At 50.7% G+C, this 17,527-nt stretch overlaps 1 pseudogene; it reads right to left on the bottom strand.

Annotated features, from left to right (window-relative positions):
* The window catches only part of LOC138249371 (olfactory receptor 56A1-like), a 30,906-nt pseudogene extending 13,589 nt beyond the window's left edge, over nucleotides 1-17,317 (bottom strand).
* Nucleotides 17,318-17,527: the final 210 nt, after the last annotated feature.

A 17,527-nucleotide genomic window follows, 5' to 3' on the forward strand; every position in this document is an offset into this window, starting at 1 on the left:
TATTTTTAGAATATGGTTTGTGCTCCCCTAGGCCCATTTCCAACTATTGTGATTTTCACTGTTTGCACTGTTTTCTAACTGTTTTCATGCCAATTTCTACATAGTAGTGTAAATAATTTGTGTATTGCTTACCTCCTAAGAGGCACCTTCTTCAGGATGACCAGGAGCATGCTGGTAGCCAGGAGGAGGAAGATTCCGCACCCAGTGAACTAGATAACAATCTTCCAAGTTCAGGTGAGGGTTCTTACTAGGGTCTTGCACCTAGCAGACCCAGTAGTGTAGCTGGTAGTAGGAAGGGTAGTCACTCAGGGAGGGCTCCCTTTACACTCAGAGGACAGGTCACTAGGGTCACAAAAGCTAGGGAAAGATCCACCACTGCCCATTCCCATCACCTCAGTGTCTGAGTGATCACACTGCACAACCCCAGAGGAGAACTCAATGGATAGAGAACTCAGAAAGCTGAGACTGGAGGAGGCCAGGCTGATGCTGCAACAGCAACAGCTAGCCCTACATAGGGAGGCCTTGGCAGTGGAGAGGGAAAGGCAGGGGTTGGGGTTAGCACCCCATGGTGGCAGCAGCAACAGTAGTTTCAGGGATTATAGAGTCAGGAAGGACTCCATTGATTTCAGAAATCTGCACAAAAGTGTTCCCCGATACAAGGTGGGGAATGATATCTACAAGTGGTTTGCTGCACTTGAGGCGGCCTGTGCCTTTCAGAGAGCCCCTCAAAGGCAGTGGGCTGCTGTTCTCTGGTTGTCCTTCCCTGACAAGGGGATGGATAGGCTTCTCACTGTCAGAGAGGAGGATTCAGACAATTACAGTATCCTTAAGACAACACTCTTTGATGGTTTTGGTCTCACCACTGAATACTATAGGATCAAGTTCAGCGAGACCAGAAAAGAGGCCTCACAGGATTGGGTAGACTTTGTGGACTGCTCTGTTAAAGCTTTTGAAGGCTGGTTACATGGCAGTAAAGTGTCTGACTATAGGGCTTGTGTAATTTATTACTGAATAACTGAATAACTGTGAGTCTGACTTGTTGCCCCAATACTTGGTACACTCAGAACTGACCTCTCCTCAAGAACTGAAAAAGAAGGCAGACAAATGGGTCAGAACACAGGTGAGCAGAAACGCTGATACAGGAGGGCACAAGGACAAGAAGAAAGAAGGTGGCAAGCCTCAGGACCAGGGTGGGGACAAAGACAAAAGTAAAGACTCCTCATCAGGTCCTCAAAACTCCTCTGGGGGTGGGAATAAAACGTCTCCTTCATCTTCTGCACACAATAAAAAGCCTTGGTGCTATTTGTGCAGAAATAAAGGCCATAGGCCTTGGAACAAATCCTGTCCAGGTAAAGCCCCTGAACCTACCACCACTTCTAACTCCACATCTACTTCTAGTGCCCCTAGTAGTAGTAGTAGTAGTAGTAGTTGTAGTAGTAGTAGTAGTGGTGGTCGTGGGACTACTGGCAATGGTCAAAGCAAAGGTGTAGTTGGGTACATATGTGGGTCCAAAAAACCCCAAGACAGTTTCTGTCTCACCAGGTAGCACTCGCCTTGCCACCTTAGCTGCTTGTACCCTTAATATGGGTAAGTACAAGCAGCACATTCAGATAAATGGTTTTGAGGCCCAGGCCTACAGGGACATAGGTGCCAGTATCACTTTAGTCACTGAAAACTGAGGGGCATATTTATACTCCGTTTGCGCCGAATTTGCGTTGTTTTTTTCGACGCAAATTCGACGCAAAACTAACTCCATATTTATACTTTGGCGTTAGACGCGTCTAGCGCCAAAGTTCATGGAGTCAGGGTCATTTTTTTGCGTGAACACCTTCCTTGCGTTAATGATATGCAAGGTAGGCGTTCCTGTCTTAAAAAATGACTCCGATGCATATGCGTCGTATTTATACTCCCGGGCAAAAATGACGCCCGGGAGTGGGCGGGTCTAAAAAACCTGCATTAGCGCCGGATTTTAACGCGTGGGTCAGGGCAGGCGTTAAGGGACCTGTGGGCTCAGAATGAGCCCAGAGGTGCCCTCCCCTGCCCCCAGGGACATCCCCTACCACCCTTGCCCACCCCAGGAGGACACCCAAGGATGGAGGGACCCACCCCAGGGACATTAAGGTAAGTTCAGGTAAGTATTTTTTTTTTTTTTTTGTGGCATAGGGGGGCCTGATTTGTGCCCCCCTACATGCCACTATGCCCAATGGCCATAAGTCCCCTGGGCATGGCCATTGGGCAAGGGGCATGACTCCTGTCTGTGCTAAGACAGGAGTCATTTCAATGGGGGTTGGGCGTCGTAAAAAAATGGCGCAAAACGGGTTGAGGCGTTTTTTTTGCCTCAGCCTGACTTGCACCATTTTTGGACGCCCATGCTCCATTTTCCCCCTACGCCGGCGCTGCCTGGTGTACGTCGTTTTTTTCCACGCACACCAGGCAGCGCCGGGGGCTAACGCCGGCTAACGTCATTGAATAAATACTGCGCCCGCATGGCGCTTCAGAATGGCGTTAGCCGGCGCTAATTTTTTTGACGCAAAACTGCGTTAGCGCAGTTTTGCGTCAAAAAGTATAAATATGGCCCTGAGTGTCACCTGCACAACAACTACTTGTTCAAAAGTACCAATTCACGGATGTTAACAACTCCACTCAGTCTTTCCCCTTAGCTGTAGTGCAACTTAGTTGGGGTGGGGTTACTAGCCCTAAGCAGGTGGTAGTAACACCTAGCTTACTTGTAGACTGTCTTCTAGGAAATTACTTATAGGCCTCAGGTTGGGCAGAAGTAGAGTGGCATACCCATGCATCCATGCTGGGATTCCTCAAGGATTGTTTACTTTAATCTCAAGGGAGATTAAAAAGAATAGAAGGGTGGGTGCCCTGGAACCTGAAATAATGGACCAGGATACTCCTAAAAACACAGGCATGCAGGATATCACATTTTCCCTGCCTACCCTACCACTAAGGATATCATTCCTGTGAGGGAGGATACCACCTCTAGGGTGGGGCCTGAATCAAGGGAGTTAAAAAAATAGCACAGCTGAACTCCCAGAGGTAAAAGTAACTCTTGGTGGGAAACCTAAGACAAAACAGCACTCCCACTCTGTCTTAGAAAATGTTGAGCAAACATCCAGCCCTCCCAAAGAAACTTTGGTGCAGCACACCTGCACTAACTCTAAATCCATAGGACAGCAACCCTGTCCTGTTCTACCCCAAGAAGGAAAGCAATCCTGTCCTCTTTTAGAGCCATGGGACAAACTTTTTGCCCTGATCTAGCCTTGCTAAGAGAGCATCCCTGTCTGTCATTACAACCCTTAGGACACAACCGTGTCCTAACAAAGGGTTCCAGTGAAAGTCATCCTACCCCACTTTAAAACTTTTTCCAGACCTCAAACATAGGGAATTTCAAAGTTCACAGTTTCACTTTTCTTTAGTTAAAAGTAACCAAACAGGGTGGTTCACCTCCCCACAGGGAAGGGACCACATAGTGGATAATAAAGGAAGTAAGCACTCTATTGCAGAGCTACTCTCCACTTATCACCACTTAGACAATGAAGTCTCAACTGGCCAAGGTTAGCCTTATTGTCCTTCGTTTGGGTGGGGGTTCTATAGGAAAGTAGCCTCTTTCTAGCTTGGTTAACCCCACTTTCGGACTCTTTGTCATTGTCTTTCACTGTGTCTACTGGGATCTTGCTAATCAGGACCCCAGTAGTTATGCTCACTCCCTTAAATTTGGTTGGTACATACTGTGAAGACAGTATTTCACCCACAATTGGCATACTGGTGCCCCCTTATAACTCCCTAGTATATGGTACCTTGGTACCCAGGGCATTGGGGTTCCAGGGAATCCCTATGGGCTGCAGCATATATTTCACCACCCATAGCTAATCCATGCAAATGCCTCTGCAGGAATGTCATTGCAGACTGTGAGAAAGGGTGCAATCACCCTTTCACTGCCATTTACACTGCACCAGGTCACTTATAAGTCACCCATATAGCAGGCCCTCCAGGCCTGAGGGCAGGGTGCAAAGTACCTGTGTGTGAGGGCACCCCAGCACTAGTAGAGGTGCCAACACGACCTCCAGGACCATTTTCCCGGACCCTGTGGGTGCGGGGACACCATTTTATGCGTGTACTAGACATAAGTCACTGCCTTGTCTAGCTACATAATGGTAACCCCGAACATAGGCATGTTTGATTTCAAACATGATGTAGTCATACCCCAAGGATTTTGCAAGCATTGGTTGAATGCTTCCATGCACACTGGGGGCTCCTTAGAGGACCCTTAGGGCCTTATTTATACTTTTTGGTGCAAAACTGCACTAAGGCAGTTTTGCCCCAAAAGGTTTTGCACTGGCTTGCACCATTTTTTAGCACCAGCTGGGCACCATATTTATGGAATGGTGCAAGTCGGTGCAAAGGGTAGGCTAGCTTAAAAAAAAATGACGCTAGGCAGTTTTGAGTCAAAATAAATGATTCTGACCAGATTAGCATCATTTTTTGACGCTAAGGGGCATATTTATACTCTGTTTGCACTGAATTAGCGTCATTTTTTTAAAACTCTAATTCAGTGCAAAACTAACTCCATATTTATACTTTAGTGCTAGACCCGTCTAGCACCAAATTTATGGAGTTAAAGTCATTTTTTGGAAGTGGAAACCTACATTGCCTTAATGAGATGCAAGGTAGGCGTTCCTGTGCAAAAAAATTACTCTATGGCCTTAACACCATATTTATACTCCCATGTAAAAATGGTGCAAGGGAGGGAGGAGGGGTCAAAAAATGGGGCAAAGCTTGCTTTGCCCCATTTTTTAAGACGTGGGTCAGGGCAGGTGTTAGGGGACCTGTGGCCCTATTTCCATGGTAGAACACCATGGAATAAGCCCAGACGTGCCCTCCCTAGGCCCTAGGGGCACCCCCACCCACACTAGAGGGACTGCGAGGATGGGGGACCCCATCCCAGGTAAGTACAGGTAAGTGCATTTTATTTTTGAAAGTGCCATAGGGGGCCCTGAAATGGGCCCCCATACATGGCACAGGGTGCAATGGCTATGCCCAGGGGACCCCTGTCCTCTGTGCTGGCCACTGGGGTGGTGGGCATGACCCCTGCCTTTTCTAAGGCAGGTGTCATGTGGCATGGTAGGTTTAGCACCATAAAATGACGCTAATCTGGTTAGAGTCATTTTTTTTACTCTAACCTGCCTAAAGCCATTTTTTGGTGCTAAACCCTCTTCTTCTATACTGCCAATCCCACCCGACTAAAGTAATTTTTTTTAACTCTAGCCTACCCTTTGCACCGGCTTGCACCATTCCATAAATATGGTGCCCGGCTGGTGCACAGAAATGGTGCAAGCCGGTGCTAAACTTTTTGGTGCAAAACTGAGTTAGTGCAGTTTTGCAGCAAAAAGTATAAATAAGGGCCGATATTTTGTAAGTTTGCGCCACTTTTGTGTCATAAAATGATGTTAATGTGATGCAAAAAAAGTTTAAATCAGGGCCTTGGTGCTAGATGGGTCTAGCACCAAAGTATAAATATGGAGTTAGTTTTGCACCGAATTAGAGTAAAAAAAAATGACACTAATTCGGTGCAAACAGAGTATAAATATGCCGCAGAGTATAAATATGCCCCTAAATATGGCGTTAAGACCAGAGTCATTTTTTGCACGGGAACGCCTACCTTGCATCTCATTAAGGCAAAGTAGGTCTCCACTTTAAAAAAATGACTTTAACTCCATAAATTTGGTGCTAGAGGGGTCTAGCACCAAAGTATAAATATGGAGTTAGTTTTGCACCGAATTAGAGTTAAAAAAAATGACACTAATTTGGTGCAAACAGAGTATAAATATGCCCCTTAGTATTGCCATTGCAACCTTCTGAGGGTTTCCAGACAGCCCTAGCTGCTGCCACCTCCAAGACAGGTTTCTGCCCTCTTGTTGCTTGAAAAGCTTGAGCACAGGAAGGCAGAACAAAGGATTTCCTTTGGGAGAGTTGTGTTACATCCCCTCCCTTTGGAAATAGGTGTTACAGGTTTGGGAGGAGTAGTCTCCCTAAGCCACTGGAAATGCTATGAAGGGCACAGATGGTGCCATCTTTGCATAATCCAGTCTACACTGGTTCAGGGACCCCCAGTCCCTGCTCTGGCATGATACTGGACAAAGGAAAGGGGAGTGACCACTTCCCTGTCCATCACCACCCCAGGGTTGGTCCTCAGAACTCCTCCAGAGGCTCCCTGGGTTCTGTTACCTTGTTACCAAAAGGTTGTGCCCCCCAGCACAAAACTCCCAACAACAATGGTCCAGGACCTGGTTACAGAGGGCAACCTGTGGCAAGGGCGCAGGTTAGTGGGGGTATGTTATGTGGGAGGGATGCTGTGGGCCAGCGGGTTAAGGCCACAAGGGCTGCTCTTAGCCAGGACACTATCAGCCACTTCTTCTGGGTCTATAAGGAGTCCCAAGGTGTGATGGGCCAGGTCTTCACCTAACTCAGGGAAATGAAGCAGCTACCGTGGGACATGCATAGGGATATGCATAAACAGGGGGAGGCCCACAATACCAACATGGCCTCCTTAACAGGGGTATTGAGGGACATTAACACCACTCTGAAAAAGGTCTACAACACCACTCTATTCTATTCCTTTTGTGCAGCAGGGCCTTCTTCATCAGAGCAAGCCACTAGAAGGGAGGCTCTGCCAGAGGAGCAAGCCATAAACATCTCTGCCTAGGTAGCAGCAGATCCACTTCCCCACACAAGCGGAGATGCCCAGCCAAGAATCAAGGCGGTGTGGAAGGCAAGACACCCACCACTGCCAATAATAACCCTCTAACTTAAGGACCTCCTTTTTTGTGCCAGACATTCACTTTTTGGACTGACCCTGAACCACCTACCTGTTCCAATGGAAGGAGTACTCTGGACTCGCAATGGTGTGGCATCTACTCCTCTGATTTCATTCACCATGACTTACCCCTTGACTTTTCATTTTTGTTTCTTCTAATCCAAAGTTTATATTCTATTTCAGCATCAAAATAAATTCACCCATCATAAACTCATTGTCTGCTTGCTTTGATTTCTCATTTAGCTATGTAGAGATGTAAGACCATGTGAACCACACAACAAAGATACAGGCTTCTTGTGCAAGCAGGGGTAGGTTACAGGTAACCAGTGTACAGCTCAGGATTACAGCCATTACACACCAACACATTAGTCCAAGTGTCTGGTCAAACCAAAAAGTTTAATTCATTGTTCAGCACATAGGCTGTCAATATGCCTGGACTATCAAGAAAGTGTAACTCATGCTGAGTAAATCTAGACATTTACTGGTACAGGCCCCCAGACCACGGAAGGAAGGGATTTGTCAGACATCGTCCTGTAGAATATGAAACGATTGACGTGTTTGATGTCATCAGCTTGAGCCTTATTACATACCACACCAAAGTAATCCAACATCACGTAATCCAAGATATAGAAAGATGTCAGTACAACAGTCCCTGTTCACAAGGACATCATAATCCAATGACCATGCATCTAGTGGAATGACACAAACATAAGTAGTGTTGTGGCACAGGCACTGTGGCCTACATTAATGAAACACATCTACAGCTACATACAGGTCATACAAAAAGAATGTTTAGCCAATGTGAAGGGACAATTATTTGGTCAAAATCTAGAACTACACATTTTATGACCACATGATGACACACATGATACATCAGGGCCATCTCAACATACAAAGGAAGTGCAATGGCCACGCCTGTACCTCCACCCAAACACTGTGCAAACTGTCTTCGTACAAGTCTCATATATGCAAACTATGGGGGTCATTACACCCCTGGCGGACGGTGTTAAAGCAGCGGAAATACCGCAAACAGGCCGGCGGCCAAAAATTTTGACCCTGGTGGAAACCGCCAACAAAGACAGCCACTTTAACACATCGCCCGCCACGGCGGTACAGACAAGCAGCGCGGCAGTCACCGCCAACAGACAGGCGGGAGACAATGTACCGCCCACAGTATTACAACCCGCCAATCTGCTACCTTTTCCGGGGCGGATTCACCGTGGATAAAAACACAGCGGAAATAGCTTTTGCTATGGGAAAATGCTCACCTGAACATATCCCACGAGGAACGAGGAATCCATGGAGCCGGAACTACAAATACTCCCTGCCCTTGTCTTTCTGCTCCTCTATGACCAACAGCTAGGTAGGCGCCGCAGACAACAGTGAGTACTGCACCTACGACACGGGGGAGGCAAAAGTTAGGGGGACACCCACCTAACACCCCCACCCCCACCTTCGCATATTACAACATACACACCAATGCATTCACAAAAAATCACAGTAACAACCCACAATCCCCCGGAAGAATGAATACACAAAGCGAAAATTGGTCAAACAATGTAATGTGCCAATATACATGTCATACAAAAATATACAGCTATATATTTGAAAATCAGTCATAATTATATACAATACGAGAAGTAGTGCAGATATGTACATAACAATGTCCGTGCACCAACAGTCCAAAAATGCATGTGCGAGAACCACAAACGATACCTGATATCAGATAGAAATACTACAGGCACCTCAGGGGGAAGGGAAAGGGGGCACCTCAGCCGGATGACTGCAAAGCCACATCCACGACGGGGCTCCATGCCCATTTATGCCATCCTGGGGAGTGCAAAGCCACAGTCTCTCAAGTCTATACAGTGGCTGGGTTGCCCACTGTTCCATCCTGGGGAGTGCAAAGCCACAGTCTCTCAAGTCTCTCCAGTGGGTGGGTTGCCCACTGTGCCATCCTGGGAAGTGCAAAGCCACAGTCTCTCAAGTCTGTACAGTGGGTGGGTTGCCAACTGTTACATCCTGGGGAGTGCAAAGCCACAGTCTCTCAAGTTGATGCAGGTCTCTACTGGTACTGGGGGGGACTGGTGCCAGACTGGATGAGTCTCCCCGTGAAAGGTCGTGTCCTGTCACTGTCCCAGCTGCACATGGGATAAGGATGCCTGATGTGGCGGTCCATACATTCCTACCCGGTGCATTGCCCTGTTCAGCGGTGCTTTGCCATGGCGGTCTTTGCCCTGTTCAGTGGTGCTTTGCCATGGCGGTCTTTGCCTTGTTCAGCGGTGCTTTGACATGGCGGTTCAGGACTGTTCAGCGGTGCTTTGCCATGGCGGTCTTTGCCCTGTTCAGCGGTGCTTTGCCATGGCGGTTCATGACTGTTCAGCGGTGCTTTGCCAGGGCGGTCTTTGCCCTGTTCAGCGGTGCTTTGACATGGCGGTTCAGGACTGTTCAGCAGTGCTTTGCCATGGCGGTCTTTGCCCTGTTCAGCGGTGCTTTGACATGGCGGTTCTGATAAGGACATTGGTGTGTGGCATGACGTTCTCTACACTGGACATTGGTGTGTGGCATGACGTCTTCTACACTGGACATTGGTGTGTGGCATGACGTTTCATCATTGCCCAGTGGGCCTGTGGCAGCCGGGGCCCTCCAGGGCACTGACTCCGGCTGTGGTCTCTGGACCAGTGATGATAGTGGGGCCCTCCTGAGCTGTGACTCTGGCGTTGGTCTCTGGACCAGTGACGATAGTGGGGCCCTACTGGGCTGTGACTCTGGCGGTGGTCTATGGACCAGTGACGATAGTGGGGCCCTCCTGGGCACTTACTCCAGCAGTGGCGGTGGTCTCCGGACCAGTGACAATACTTGGGCCCTCCTGGGCTGTGACTCTGGTGGTGGTCTCCTGACCAGTGACGATACTTGGGCCCTCCTGGGCTGTGACTCTGGTGGTGGTCTCCTGACCAGTGACAATATTTGGGCCCTCCTGGGCTGTGACTCTGGCTGTGGTCTCTGGACCAGTGACGATAGTGGGGCCCTCCTGGGCTGTGACTCTGGCAATGGACTCTGGACCAGTGACGATAGTGGGGCCCTCCTGGGCACTTACACCGGCTGTGGTCGCCAGACCAGTGACGATACTTGGGCCCTCCTGGGCTGTGACTCTGGCGGTGGTCTCCTGACCAGTGACGATACTTGGGCCCTCCTGGGCTGTGACTCTGGCGGTGGTCTCCTGACCAGTGACGATACTTGGGCCCTCCTGGGCTGCGACTCTGGCAGTGGTCTCTGGACCACTAACGACAGTGCTGGCAGTTGTGTCTCGACCGCCGGAAATAATGGCGCACTTCTCCGCCGTGACACTCACAACAGGCTGGGCAGACTTCCTCTGGCCCTTCCCCACCTTTGGTGGAGTCACAGCTGACTCTCCAATCCCCTTGGAACCCATGTCAGTTGTTTTCCCACCAGGAGTCTTAACACAGTCCCGTCGTCCACTTTCCAATTTTAGAGCCTTTACAAGGGGTGGGCTGCCAGTGCCTTGGCTACGGGTCCTACTGCCTGCCCTGGTGGACGGTGCACTCCAAAAACCTTGAACATGCACCACTGGTATTGGAGGCTTTTTGGCTGAGGCGCTACGACGGGACTGATGAATTGGAGGGGGGGTGGGGGCAAAAAGGTCAACTTTACACAGGGACAGTTTCTGACGAACACTGGGATGGGTAGCTGGAGGGGGTCTGGGAGTGGAGGAACAGGAGGTGGTTGTCGGAGGTGTCACTTTAGGTGTTTTGGGTGCAGGTGCAGGTAATGGAGGCTGTCGTGAGGTGGATGGATGTTGGGTGAGTGATTGCCGGTGTTTGAGTACTTTGGGAGGGGGTGTCACAGACACACTGGGAGAGGACACAGGGGATGTGTAAATGGCAGTGGAGGTGGTGAGTGCAGGTGAGCGGCTTGTGGTGCTGGGTGTCCTGGTGCGATTCATGGTGCCTGTAGATGTGGTGCATGCAGGTGTGTGTGTAGACGACACTGGGAGGGAGGAGGGAGAAGAGAAGGAGGGGAACACAGTGGAGGCAGTGGATGTTGTTGTGTCTGTACGTGGGTGAGGCTTGCGTGAGTGCTTGTGGTGTGTGTGGTGCCTATGTTTGCTTGAGCTACTTGTGTGTGTTGACTTGTGTGCATGCTGGTCTGTAGGTGTGCTTGGGATGGGCTGGGGTACAGGAGATTGGGTCTGGGTGGAAGAAGTTGGAGGGGGGAGGCTAGACACAGGGACAATTGATGCCATCAGTGCTGAGGCCAAAGATTGCAGGGTTCGCTGAAGGACAGCCTGACCAGAATGAATGTCCTCCAGGAATGCATTACCGTTTTGCAACTCTCGTTCTACACCCTGGATGGCATTCGCAATGGTAGACTGCCCAACAGTGAGTGACCTGAGGAGGTCAATGGCCTCCTCACTGAGGGCAGCAGGGGTGACTGGGGCAGGGCCTGAGGTGCCTGGGGCGAAGGTGATGCCCACCCTCCTGGGTGAGCGGGCACGGGGCGAACGCTGAGGGGCTGCTGGGAGGGCAGTGCTGGTAGGGGAGGTGGCGGCTGTACCTGTAGAGGTGGGGGGCACAGATGGTGCCGCCACCACAAGGGAGCTCCCATCGGCAGGCGAGTCCGTGTCGCTAGTTGGTGATCCGGTGGCCGACGTGAAGCTCCCCTCGCCCTCCGTCCCACTGGTGCATTCAGAGTCCGTGAATCCGTGGCCATGTGGGATGCAGCTCCCTCGTGCTCCGGTGCCACTCTACCTCCGCCTGTTGATTCTGATAAACAAAAGGACAGGGAGAGCAGAAAAAGGGGGGGAGACAGAAGAAAGAGGGTTTTAATGCATGGCATACCTCTACCGTTGGCGGACAAGACAAACACAGCAGCCCCCTGCATTATGCCGTGCTCCTGCCCTCTGCATATGCAATTTCTGGGATATGGCCTATATGGCAATGGTGGACATCGGCGCACATGGATGACACAGGGGTAACTATACCTAGACTTGGCACTCTGCTGAGGTGGGGTAGAGTGCCACATGGCCTACATTACGGAGGGGCCTTGCCTACCGAACTCGCCCTGGCCTAGGGACACCCACAGCCCACCTCCCCCACCCAGACACCTCCACTGCACGCAAAGTCAGCAGACTGAGGTTGTACTCACCCCCTTGTGTCTGCTGTGAGGCCCTCAAGCGCCCATCCAACTCCGTGTAGGCCACCGCCAGGATCCGGAACATCAGGGGGGTCATGGTGCGACAGGCACCCCTCCCACGTTGGGAGGCCATCCCCAGCTGAGCCTCCGCCGTCTTCTTGCTGCAGCGGCGAATGTCCTCTCATCTCTTACGGCAGTGGGTGCCCCGTCTCTGGTTGGCCCCCAGGGTCCGGACCTCCTTGGCGATGGCACGCCAAATGTCCCTCTTCTGGTGGGCGCTGACCTACATGACATGCACAAGGAAAGAGGAACAGTCATTACCAACTGCACCGTCGTTGTGAGTGGCCCCCTCCCTACTCTGGCCATGTGGCCCATTCATGCATTAATGTCCTATGAACTCTGCCCCCTTCCCTCTTCCACCCAGCCCTCTCCACCCAGGCCCAGGACCCCGTCTACCATTTTCTCCAACTCCTGGGCAGTGAAGGCAGGGGCCCTTTCCCCAGATGCAGCAGCCATCGTCGCTTCCAGACCGAGGTCACAGCAGCACTTGCAGTGTTGGTCCTCTCCTGTCGAAGGTCAGGTATCTAGTGATTGAACAGATAGAAAATGGCGGTCACGTCCGCGGCGGTGATGTCCGTGGCGGTGCGCATCATCACCGCCGGCGCACCTGTTCATTGGCTCCTAGGACCGATAGGGTCCAATGTTAACCAATACAGCATTGCGCTGCGGTCTACGACCGCCTACTGCGACGGTGTGTAACGCCAGCGCTGTTACCCCACAATCCCATTGTCCCAGTTTAGAGGTCATGCATCCGCCATTTCAGGGGCCCACATGGCTTCATTTACTACTGCGTCACACATAGCTAGGCCTACACTCAACACACATACAGGAAGGGTTTTGTGAGTGGTGTAGTCTTGTGTGTGACTGTGGGTACATACCTGGAAGAATAATGACTGGTTCTTCGCTGTTGTCCTTCGTAGGCACCGTCTGCTGGGACATATGAGAAGATGGCGGAATCTTCCAATGTACCGACCGCTGGTGGACCTGTTGACAATGGAAGAGCGACATGTCATTGTAACCTACCGGTTTGACCGTGCCACTGTACAGGAACTATGTACCCAGTTCGAGCCAGACCCGATGTCACCAATCCGCCATCCGACTGGTATCCCCCTGACGTGCAGGTGCTGTCTGTGCTCCATTTCCTTGCAAGTGGGTCTTTTCAGACAACTGTGGCCATGGCATCAGGGATGTCCCAGCCTATGTTTTCCAACGTCCTGTCCAGAGTGTTGTCTGCCCTGCTGAAACACGTAAGGAGATACATCATTTTTCCTCAGGTGGAGGATTTGCCTACAGTGAAAGTTGACTTCTATGCCCTTGGACATATCCCCAACGTCATAGGTGCCATTGATGGGACCCATGTAGTTCTGGTCCCCCCCACAGGAGTGAACAGGTGTACAGGAACAGGAAGAGTTATCATTCCATGAATGTCCAGATGGTCTGTTTGGCAGACCAGTACATCTTGCAGGTAAATGCTATGTTCCCTGTCTCAGTGCGTGACTCCTACGTCCTGCGGAATAGCAGCATCCCTGATATGATGGGTCAACTCCAGAGGCACCGTTTATGGCTATTGGGGGACTCTGGTTACCCCAACCTTTCCTGGCTATTGACCCCAGTGAGGAATCCCAGGACCAGGGCAGAGGAACGGTACAATGAGGCCCATGGGCGGACGAGGAGGGTGATTGAATGCACCTTCGGCCTCCTGAAGGCCAGGTTCATATGACAGGTGGATCCCTATTCTACTCACCGAAGAAGGTGTGCGACATCATCATCGCCTGTTCCATGCTCCATAATTTGGCTTTGCGACGCCAGGTGCCTTTTCTGCAGGAGGATGATCCAGATGACGGTGTTGTAGCAGCTGTGGAGCCTGTGGAGCCTGTGGATAGTGATGAGGATGAAGCTGATGAAGAAGACAACGACAACAGGGAGTCAGTCATACAGCAATATTTCCAGTGAGACACAGGTGAGAACATTTTCATTTTTAGCATTATATTAACTTTCACATGTCTACCTCTATCCTGTTTTTCAATTTCATTAACTATTTGGTAACTGAGTTGTACCCTTCCATTAAGGTTTCACAGGTGTGGTTACCTACGTGTCAACTGCTTCCATCCTTCAAGGGCTTGTGATGTGTGACATACGTATGTTAGCTTTTGAATGGTACACCCATTATGACACTGTCATTGATAATAATTTTTTACTAGATCACAGACTGACTCCTGATTGTTTTGTGTTTCAAGGGTGTTTATTGAAGTGCTAAAAAATGGTAGGGGGTTTTAAAATAGTGATGGGTGATGGCGGAGGAATGTCCATGGCAGAGTCTAGTCTATTAGTCTCACAGGTGCACTGTCCATCTGGGCATAGGTAGTGGAGCTGGTGCAGTTTAAGTATGGACAGGGTAACAAAGTGAGACAGTGGGAGGACAATCAGGGTGGTCTCATTTCCTGGCGGGGGTCTTGTCATCTTGCTCTGTCCTGTTCCTGGATCTCAGGGACCGCTTGCGTGGTGGTTGTCCGTCTGCAGGGGGTGTGGTGCTGGTGTGGTGGTCCTGTACCAGGGCGTCCTGTCCACTAGCGCCGGCGGAGGTGGTGGGCAGGTCATTGTCCTGGCTAGTGTCAGGGGCCCCTTGGAGTGCCACGGTGTCCCTCAAGGTCTGCTGTATGTCCTTCAGCACCCCTACGATGGTGCCCAAGGCGGAGCTGATGGTCCTGATCTCCTCCCTGAACCCCAAATACAGTTCGTCCTGCAGGCGCAGGGTCTCCTGCAACTTGTCCAGGACCGTCGCCATCGTCTCCTGGGAGTGGTGGTATGCTCCCATGATGGAGGATAGGGCCTCATGGACAGTCAGGTCCCTTGGCCTGACTGCCCCCTGTCGCGCAGCAGCCCTCCCAGTTCCCCTGTGTTCCTGTGCCTCCGTCCCCTGGACGGTGTGCCCACTACCACTGCCCCCAGGTCCCTGTTGTTGTTGGGGTGGTGGGTTACCCTGGGTGCCCTGTAGTGGTGGACACACCGCTGATTGACCTGTCCTGGGTAGGGAGGTTTGGGCCCGCTGGGTGGGTGCTGTGCTGGTGTTACCAGAGGGTGGAAGGTCGGTGTTGGGCTGTGCCTGTGGAAGGGGTACCGACTGTCCCGAGGCCCACGATGGTCCGGGCTGGTCATCAGGATCCAGTAGGGCAGAGCTGCTCTCGTCACTGTGGGTGTCTTCTGGGGGTAGAGTGGTGTTGTCTGGACCCTCTGGTGTGGTGACGGTCCTTCTGGTTCCTGCAGGGGCATAAGAGCATGATTATTGCATGTGTGTGTGTAATGGTCTGCAATGGGTGGGTGTTTGTGTACCCCAGTGCATGCATTCCTGTGTGTGGGTTTGTGTGGTGATGGTTGGGGGGTGTACTGGGTATGTGCAGTGGGCATGCTTTAGTGAGGGGTGTCCATGCTTAGTTGTGTCATGCAGGGCTTGGTGTTGGGATGGGTGGTTTGTGTCATGGGTACATTAGTGAGGAGTTGTAGTGATAGGGGAGGGGGTGAGGGAGGGGGTGTGGGATAGCATGCAGGTAGGGTGGGGGATATGGTAGTTAAGATTTGACTTACCAGTGTCCCATCCTCCACCGACTCCTGCAAGGCCCTCAGGATGCAAGATGGTCAAGACTTGCTCCTCCCATGTTGTTAGTTGTGGGGGAGGAGGTGGGGGTCCGCCGCCAGTCCGCTGTACCGCGATGTTGTGTCTGGAGAGAACGTTGAACGCACCTTCCCCCGTAGGTCGTTCCACCTCTTCCTGATGTCCTCACGATTTCTTGGGTGCTGTCCCACGGCGTTGACCCTGTCGACTATTCTGCACCATAACTCCATCTTCCTGGCTATTGATGTGTGCTGTACCTGTGAGCCAAATAGCTGTGGCTCTACCCAGACGATTTCCTCCACCATGACCCTGAGCTCCTCCTCGGAGAAGCAGGGGTGTCTTTGGCGTGCCATGGGGTGGTGTGGGTGATGTGTGGGGTGGTGTATGTGTTCATGAGTGTGGTGATGTGTAGTGGTGTGTGGTGTTTTGTCCGTGGATGTTGTATGAGTGATGGCGTTGTGTGCCTCTGTGTAATGGGGTCGTCTATTCTGTGCTCTCTGTCTGTCACCTTTGTGTCTAATTTTTGGTCGTAGGTGTTTGTGGGTGATGTGGGTGTGTGTTTTATATTGTATTGGGTGTGTGGGAGTGTTGTTTGTATGTGTATCAGGTTTGTGTATTTCGAAATGTCCAATGTGGCGGTGTTTTGGAGCTGTGTGTGTATTTTGAGCGCAGCGGTGTGTACCGCCAATGGAATACCGCGGTTGAAAGACCGTCGCGTGGATTCGTGGGTCATAATAGCATGGGCGTGTTTCTGTTGGCGTGGAGGATTTGTTTCTGCCACTTTTCTATTGACCTTTGGTGTGGCGGAGTTGTGTGGGTGTCTGAATTTCGGCAGATTCCAAGATGTGTGTCATAATAGCTGTGGCGGAATGCCGCCGCCGCGGTGGTGTATTGGCGGTCTTCTGCACGGCGGTAAGCGCCTTTTACCGCCAATGTAGTAATGAGGGCCTATGTGACCTACATTACCTCGTACAACCCATGTCTACTTGGTATGTCAGAACAGCATCAGATACCCGTCACAACTCTATAATGCCCACAGGAAGATGTCAGGGTGACGGTACCTGTACAAATAACAAAACAATGAGCATAGACTTGAGACTATACCTATGACACAAGTCACATAGCAAGCAACTGGAAAATAAAGTACTTTGCAAGGAAACTGACAAAAAAAGCAATAGGATCAATCTGGGAAAGTCTCAAAAGCTTTATCATTAAGCAGCTTTTGGCAGAATATTTCTAAGTATCAACTTTCTAGCTGTTTGCAAAATGCTCAACTCCACAAATTCTCTCAACTGCATTTCATTGTATATTCACAGTCACAACATCAAATGACATACTTACACTAATGAAAAGTAGTTGTTGATGAGATCTTCTCGCAACTCAGCTCCTTCCTCTTCACCACTGTCATCCTCACTTGGCAATTCATGATTGTCACTCAGTGGCACTACAGACTCCTCCTCCTCTGGGATGCATGGGATGTTCCTCCGCAGGGTGAGGTTGTGGAGCATGTAGCCTTCCACAGTGATCTGGCACACTTTTCCAGGTGAGTAGAGGAAGGGTCCACCAGTCATGTCTAGGTACCTGAATCTGGCCTTCAGGATCCCAGAAGCCCACTCAATTTGCCGCTGTGTACTTCCATTGCCCTTATTGAAGCAGACTTTCTCTTGCATAGTCGGATTACTCACTGGCGTCAACAACCAAGGACAGTTTGAATATGCAGAGTCTCCTGTCAAAGGATGGGACATAAGTGCGACAATGAGTCACTCACTTTATGGTTGTCATACCTGACATTGCACATATACCATCAGGACAGGCATGATTTACCAACCAGCCAGGAGCTCTCTTGTCACAGTTGTGACATCAGCTGGGGAATGGTGATG

Source organism: Pleurodeles waltl, chromosome 8 (assembly GCF_031143425.1).
Source record: "Pleurodeles waltl isolate 20211129_DDA chromosome 8, aPleWal1.hap1.20221129, whole genome shotgun sequence".
NCBI lineage: Eukaryota > Metazoa > Chordata > Amphibia > Caudata > Salamandridae > Pleurodeles > Pleurodeles waltl.